The sequence below is a fragment of the Ranitomeya imitator genome, chromosome 1, assembly GCF_032444005.1.
Source record: "Ranitomeya imitator isolate aRanImi1 chromosome 1, aRanImi1.pri, whole genome shotgun sequence".
Lineage (NCBI taxonomy): Eukaryota > Metazoa > Chordata > Amphibia > Anura > Dendrobatidae > Ranitomeya > Ranitomeya imitator.
Window position 1 is genome coordinate 649826 of NC_091282.1, and position 8462 is coordinate 658287.

An 8462-nucleotide genomic window follows, 5' to 3' on the forward strand; every position below is an offset into this window, starting at 1 on the left:
CAAAATGGCCGCTCAGTTTTAGCATTTAATGAACCTAGCAAAAAAGCCAAACACAAAACCAGTGTGGGATTGCACTTTCTTTGCAATTTCACCGCACTTGGAATTTTTTTCCCGTTTTCTAGTACATGGCATGCTAAAACCAATGATGTCGTTCAAAAGTACAACTTGACAGAATTTAGGGCACCAGCGCACTACTAATACTGTGCATCGAATAAAGAGGGGTACAGAAGAGTGGTAATATAATGACAATGAAGAAAAAAGAGGAAAAAAGAACCACTCTAAAACACTGCACACCACAATGGGTATTGAAATATATAAAAAAGCCAAACTTTATTGATGCAAAGATAAAAACATTAAAAACAAGTGAACACACCGAAAAGTCCCCACAATGATCCGTAAAAGTAGCGGTGGCCAAACAGGGGCATATACCCTGCAAGTAATGCAGAGGTAAAGTATCACATAACCTAAGCAATATGTATATCTAAATAACAAGTCAATATAATGAACATACACTAAATACAAAGCATAAGGGTGGCCCTGTATAGCTGCGCCTCTTAGATGAACACAAAGTTCCCTGAATGGAAAATATATGTAATGTTCATAAACGTCCGGGTAAGAACACAGACCCTATCCAAAGGTATAGAAAAAGATGGCAGAAATGATCAATACCTGTATGTCAGCAAAAAGTCCAATCGACCAAAGTCAAAGAACAGGGTACAAGAGGAAAAGGCGGATGTGCCAGGTACTCTACATCTGGGGCTGCAATGGCCATATACCCGAAATATACATGAAGGTCCTAGGCCCAGCCATACGGAGCTATCAGAGCAAAACCGCCAGGAAAACAATGTGTGAGGAGGCAGGGATCAGAGCGGGGAGAGACCCCACACGTATCGCCGTTACAGGGACGGCTTCGTCAGGGGAAGGGTGCTGAACCAACCATCAATGTCCGCTTAAATACCTTTTAGTTGTGACAGGAATTGGGCGAGGAACGCCGGAGACCGGAACTGACGCACGATGAGGGCGGAAGAACATGAACGGCAGACGTCTCTGCCAATACTGCGCAATGCGCATGCGCCCGAAATTTACAGTGCAGCGCATTGTGCACAATAAAACAAGGAGCCACGGATGGAAAAATATGTACACCAATGGATGTGGTATATGAAGGGGATGTACCCCACTCACAGCCACTACAGGAAAACCTGACAGTCTAAAGTAACAGCAGACAAACATAAATAAACATGAATGGACACAAAAGGGATAGAAGATAAGGACAACGGACAATAGGATCTGTGAATGAAAAAAGCTATAAGGTAAAGCAGCTTAAATAAACAACAAAACCACCATGCCTACTGAAAAATATGTTTATTGATTAGCAACATACCTAGAAGGTTCAAAGGACAGAGGAATGCATGAAAGGAGAGACATTACTAGTCGTACAGATATATATATCTGATAAGATAAAAAGGACCTGTCTCACAACTTAATCCAATTCCCAATGGCTAATGATGTTGACCAAAGCGTAAAAACGGTCTGGGGAAGATTCGACCAGGTATATCTAAATAGTGATAAGCAGAACAATAAAGGCATACGAGTCCAAGGAATAATTTCACGAATCCTGCATACCGAAACCGATAGCACCAAGCTGAGACATACAGGTACTGACCTACAGAGACAGGGCTATGGAAGATAGACAATGCAAGAGAAAAATAGTAATGATCCATAGAGGTAATGGATAAGTGGGCACTTATAACAGGGGCACCAAAATTGAAGAAATATACAGAGGTCCTATAACAGTGTAATAGTTGTGAATCGCCAGCTACCTTAGAAAGTTCTGACAATAGAGCTCAATGGGATTAATGTACTTAAAAAGAGACAGTTGTACAATATTTATAGCGCACATAAATCCATGTTACACCGAGTGGGGCGACAGAATGTCTCCTTGCTAATGAGGCTCTACATAAAGTAGGCATACGTAGTCCGGCTGGTGTATCCATTCGCAATGTACAGACGTTTGGTATTTGGTCCATATCTTCATAATTCCTCATCACCGATGGTCCTCTCTCCAAATTGGCAAAGATAAATGTTGAAGCGTGTATGTAAAAACCAGATCATGCTTGAGTCCCTATTTCGAAACTGCTGTATATTGTCCAAAAGGCATATAAATAACCAAGTAATGCTGGACCAACCTGGAAGAGGACATACAAAACATATGGTAACAGAGTTGTTCAGCCTAAGAAGCCCGTAAAGAGGAGGTCCTCATTAATACCTAGAGGTGCAGCAGAGTGTAGTAGGAAAATCCAACGGGCTTCAGCTTGCAAAAGTTTTCGTTCAAGGGATTCCCCTCTGCCCGAACTCCTGACATGTTCCAAACCCACAATCTTGGTGCCTGTATGTCTGCCTGCATGGTGTGATAAAAAATGAGAAGCCACTGTAGTGAGAAGTTTCTCCCTACGAGCATCAGCCGACGCAGTATTGATGGTAGATGTTTCTGCATGCGTCGGCGCAGCTCTTGGGATGTTTGTCCCACATATATGAGTGGGCATGGGCAGACGATTGCATATATGACATTGGTAGTCTTACAGTTAATGTATGATTTTAGCCCATGCTTAATGCCGTCAGTAGGGTTACAGAAACAATCTCTGACTGGATGCATATATTGGCAGATGTTGCAATCTCCACACGGGAAGGAGCCCCTCAATATGATGCCGCGATTTAGTCTGGTAGTAGGCCTGGTGTAATGGCTCCGTGTGAGAATATCTCTCAGATTCGGTGCCCTCCTCGCAGTGATTAGTGGCCGTTCGCTGACAATTTGCGATGTTACTAAATCTGTAGTGAGGATGCCCCAGTATTTCTGTAAGATGTCTCTTACCTTGGACCAATGGGTGTTGTATCCAGTAATGAAATGGATGAATTTGTCCGGTGGTTTCTTCTTTGGCTCCAACAGGGAAACCTGCGACTGACACTTGGCTCTCCGGTACGCTTGAGAAATACATCTTTTGGGATAAGTCCTTCTTTTAAATCTTCTGGTCAGATCTTGTGCTTCTTTTTGAAAGTCATCATCGAGTGTGCAGTTCCTCCTGGATCTAAGGAACTGCCCAATGGGGACCCCCTTTTTGGTGTGGAATGGATGGAAACTGCGGAATTCCAAAAGATTATTAGTGGCTGTGGGTTTGCGATATAGGCAAGTTGTCAAATTGCCATTATGACACATGACGTTGAGGTCCAGGAAACTCACCGAGGAGGGAGAATACGAAAAGGTCAAGAAAATGTTGAACAGATTGTCGTTGAGCGAGTTTATAAAGGTCCCAACTTCCTCCTGGGAGCCTGACCAGATAAAAAACACGTCGTCAATATATCTGTACCAACAGCGTACCTTAGATTTAAACCACGTGGAATTGTAGACGATCGTAGACTCCCACCACCCTAGAAAAAGATTAGCCAGAACTGGGGCACAGCGGGCCCCCATTGCCACACCGGAGACTTGGAGGTAAAAATTTCTGTCAAATAAGAAGAAATTATGCTTGAGAATGAAGTCAAGCAAATCCACAATGAAGGAGTCGTGCAACCTGTCTGAATGTTGTTTTAGATCTAGGAAAAACAAGACAGCTTGTAGGCCATGATCATGGTCAATATTTGAGTATAGAGACTCAACATCACATGTGACCATGATTTCACCTTGGGCCAGGGTGGTCGAAGGGAGTTCCAAAACCAAGGGCTGTAAAAAAAGTCAATGTATGTACAAGCTTTCTCGCACAGGCTCCCTATGCTGGAAACAATAGGGCGTCCGGGTGGCTTGTGGATGTCTTTGTGCAATTTGGGCAACATATAGAACGTTGACGTGGTAGGCTGTTTAACCCAAATAAAGTCCTGTTCTCCTGTATTGATGATACCCAATTCCAGGGCTCTATCAATTAACGCTCTCAATTTGGTCGAGTAAACACCCGTAGGGTCTGATGGAAGTTTGTGATAATATCTTGTATTATCCAATTGTCTGCATGCTTCTTCCACATAGAGGTCGTGGGGCCAGAGGACAATGTTTGCCCCCTTGTCAGCCTCACAAATCAAAAACTCGTTATTGGCTTTAAGATCAGATAAGGCACGTTTCTCAAGCAATGTCAGGTTGCTAATCACAGGGATCTTGGCAGGCAATGCCTCAATGTCCCTTTTGGTCATTTCAAAGAATATCCTGACCGCAGGGACAATAGAGAGAGGTGGCGAGACAAGAGATTTGTTCCTATGCGGAATTTGGACCTACCTGTGGCACTCTGTCCTTCGTTGAGCAAATCCATGAGATCTTGAAATACATTCTGCTCAGTCTGGTCCAAAAAAGGGGTGGCTTGTGGTTTATTGTGCAGAACTTGTAGAATAATTTTTCTATGCAGATGTATAGTTGAAATGAGGGGACTGAATAAGATCTAATCTAGACCTGTTGTGCGCTATATCAAAAGCTCGGTCCAGAGACCAATTTGGATAGTTTCTGTTTCTCAAACGTTTTTTAATGACATGTTTTTCCTGTTCAAATGCTAAATCATTGCTGCAGTTTCTTCTGGCTCTAATAGCCTCTCCCACTGTTATAGCATGAATTGTGTGGGATGGGTGGAAACTCTGAGCATGTAGGATAGTATTCCCAGCACCCGGTTTGCGGTATGTGCGACTTTGAACAATTTGATGTGGTAATCCCGTAAGAATTAAATCTAAAAAAGATATAGAATTATAATCAGAAAAAAAGTGAATTTAAGATTAAAGGGATTATTATTCATGTAAGATAAAAATTGTACAATAGAATCCTGATCTCCATTCCACACCAGTAGTAAATCATCAATATATCTAAAGAATAATTGAATATGTTTAGAAAAAGGATTATCTGCACAAAAAATATATTGTTCTTCCCACCAAGACATAACTAAGTTGGCTACAGAAGGTGAGAATTTGGCCCCCATTGAAACTCCACTTTTTTGCAAAAAAAATTTGTTTTCAAACATGAAATAATTATGTGACAACAAAAAAGATAGAACTGAAATAATGAAAGACTAAATCATTCGAACAGGAACTATAATTTTTGAGATGATGGTGTACTGCATGCAATGCAATCTGGGGTGGAATGGACATTTTGATATAGCGCACAACAGGTCTAGATTAGATCTTATTTAGTCACCTCATTTCAACTATACATCACAAAATTCAGATCGCAATGCTTTGGATAAACCAGTATTAGTGCTTACATATAGCACTCACTTCAACTCTGTCTCAAAGTGTCAAAAAATCTCAATATTTTACGTGATGATCACATTATGGACACAATTCTTCAAAACGGGGTCCGCATTGTACCGAGACGTGCTCCAACTTTGGGCAATATTCTTTCTCCGAATTTTGTGCATTCTAAAAAATATGCAAATTCTTCAAATTGGTTACTTACAAAAGGTTTTTTTCAAATGTGGTACATATCCTTGTAAAACATGTACATATGTGAAAAAAACATCAACATTTTGCGGTTCTAATGACTCAAGGATTTTCTCCATAAAGAATTTTATGAATTGCAACTCTGATCATGTGGTCTATATCATTGAATGCATACACTGCAGTTTGTTGTATGTTGGTTCCACTATTAGAAATTTAAAAGAAAGATTTCGGGAGCATCTTAATGACATTGTTCAGCCTACTTTACGTCATATTTCTAATGTTTCACATCATTTTATCAATGTACATAATAGACAAACTACACATTTAAGAGTATATGCCATTGAACAAGTCCATAGGGATATACGAGGAGGAGATAGGGAAAAAAACTGCGAGACAAAGAAGCATTCTGGATTTATTTACTTGACACACGTACTCCTATGGGTTTAAACCTTAAAAGAGAAATTATGTTGATATATTTATTTTTCATCTAAGTTACAGTTATATTTATGTGTTTATATAGTCATATTTATAGTCATAATATATCATGTTTATTTTCGCTTTTGTGATTGTATGTCGCTTAATTATATTTTTTTCTTTGCTTTTTTTTTGTATTATATATATAATTTTTAGTTATATCACATTACATCCATATCTGCTTTTGTGATTGTCATTTATTTGTATTTTTTTGTATCATATATACAATTTTCTGTATTGCAGTAGGTGCGGTTTCTCTAATTATATCTTGTATTCATTTCACCTGTGATGGATGCTTTTATATACGAAGCGCTCACTTGGATCACTTGCTGTGGACTAAGAACACTAAGGGTATGTGCACACGATGCAGATTTAGTGCAGAACTGCAGATTTTTCTGCAGCAGAAACGCTGCAGAACTGCACTGTGATCACAGTACATTATAAATCAATGTGAAAAAAAAAAAAGCAGTGCACATGGTGCAGAAAAATCTGCGCAGAAACGCTGCAGTTTTCAAAGGAGTGCAGTTCTGCAGCGTTTCTGCACCCCTCCATTATAGAAATCTGCAGGTGCGTTTTTGATGCGTTTTTCATGCGTTTTTGATGCATTTTTCATGCGTTTTTTGTGCAGATTTGTGCTCAATAAACGCATCAAAAACGCACCTGTAGATTCTGCCAGGAGATGCAGATTTAGTGCAGAACTGCAGATTTTTCTGCACTAAATCTGCATCGTGTGCACATACCCTTAGTGTTCGAAACGCGTTCAGCTGTACCATGGTTGTCCTTCCATTTTTTGGATATTGTTGATCTTTGACATGCAGTGTTTCTTCTCATTTTAAAAATTATTTGGAATAAAGAATTTTCGATTTTATACATTTTCCTGAGCTGGATTCTTTTCCTACTTTCACCGTTCCCAGAGAGCTTTGGCAGAAGCCCTTTCCGTGCTCGGATTGATTAAAACCCATGGAGATTATTCAAGAAGGGTGAGCTGAAATTTCGTGTGTGTTTTTCAGGGATAGCCTCCGTTGAGTGGGGGCGCCATGGGCGCAGGATTTCAGGGCGCCAACCCCCACGACAGGCAGGATTACCCAAACAGGGACATACATTTTGTTGATTAACTAAGACCATCCCTATCCATTTTGATCATTTATCCAACTCCAGCTTTTGTATATAAGGCTTTTTTTCTAGCTGTCCTTTGTAGGTTTGAGGATTTAATAGGGAAAGCCATGTAGGGACAGCCTACGTTGAGTGGGGGCGCCACTTGCACCCGATTCTCCTTAGGGCGCCAACCTCCGCGATAGGTAGGTAAAAAGAGAGTATATACTTTTGTAAGTAGGGCATCCATAGGGTCACTGTTTCCCACGTTTATGGTGTAATGTGCTGTCCCGCATATTGGAACTCTATTCCTTTTCCCATAAGTACCATTATTTTCCCATGTCTCTCTTGTCCCTGTTCGCTCTCCTCGCTCTATCAACATACGGGTAATCTGTCGAGTCATGGCAGGATAATAACTGGTCTCGGTGATACCACACAGGTGGTCTTGATATTGTGCTGAGAGATTTATGAATCATACCAATTAGTGAGCAGGATCATGTTGGAATTATACCAACTTCCCTGTTTCCAGGAGGTCTGTTGTATATGCAGCACAATAAACAAACTTGGGCCGCAGCAGCAAGACTTTTGGGGGGACGCTTGTGCATCCACAGATGTATTCGCGCCCCGTTATTTGATGATGTCCGGTAGGAGTTAGCTCATATGTCTAGTATTGCGCTATGTCCCAGGAGTGTGGGGCGCATGCGCCACATGGTAGGGAATCCCAGCGCTTGAAAGGTCTAGATCAGAGGTGTCAAACTGCATTCCTCGAGGGCTGCAAACAGGTCATGTTTTCAGGATTTCCTTGTACTGCACAGGTGATAATTTAATCACCTACACAGATAATGAGTTGGTGATTAAATTATCACCTGTGCAGTACAACGAAATCCTGAAAACATGACCTGCTTGCAGCCCTCGAGGAATGCAGTTTGACACCCCTGGTCTAGAGAGCGTCTCCATGGGACCGGAAGTGGAGTGTAAGCTCATGGTGCGCGTCACACGCCAAGGGGTGGAGCTTATTCAACGCAGCACCGAGCGGAATCTATAAACACCACAGAGGGGGGCGACCCGCGATAGCAGCGGACAGGACTAGCATTCTCCCCTGATGAATCCATGAGGAAGAAACGCGTCGGGAGACGCTTTCCACAGCACCAAGCTTCCATACAAGGGCACGGCTCAGAGGGTACAGAGACAGAGGAATGGCTGATGATGACCATAACGTGGTGAGATCTATCCAAATGCACCAGAGCATATAATATATTTGGTCTCAAGTATCGCAGCTTCCAAATGTATTAACCCATTGTGGTTGGCCTTTGAATATAATATGCCATAATTGAATCCATGGGGAACACTCATATGATGTAAATGAGCAAACTGTATCCCAGAGCTACATGGATGGATATGTATATGCATGTGGCATTGTGGAACGCTAGATAGGTGCTGTGTGCTTGCACTGACAGAGCTCCAAAGCACATATTGGTGACTTTTGGATGGGTCAC

At 41.5% G+C, this 8462-nt stretch overlaps 1 long non-coding RNA gene across 1 annotated transcript; it reads right to left on the bottom strand.

Moving 5' to 3' along the window:
* Nucleotides 1–392: 392 nt before the first annotated feature.
* Nucleotides 393–3560, bottom strand: LOC138657660 (uncharacterized). The gene is made up of 4 exons (XR_011317119.1): nt 3236–3560; nt 2870–3134; nt 2267–2398; nt 393–2186 (listed from the first exon to the last, which is right to left on the bottom strand). It is a non-coding gene; the product is annotated as an uncharacterized lncRNA (long non-coding RNA).
* Between the last annotated feature and the right edge of the window lie 4902 nt (nt 3561–8462).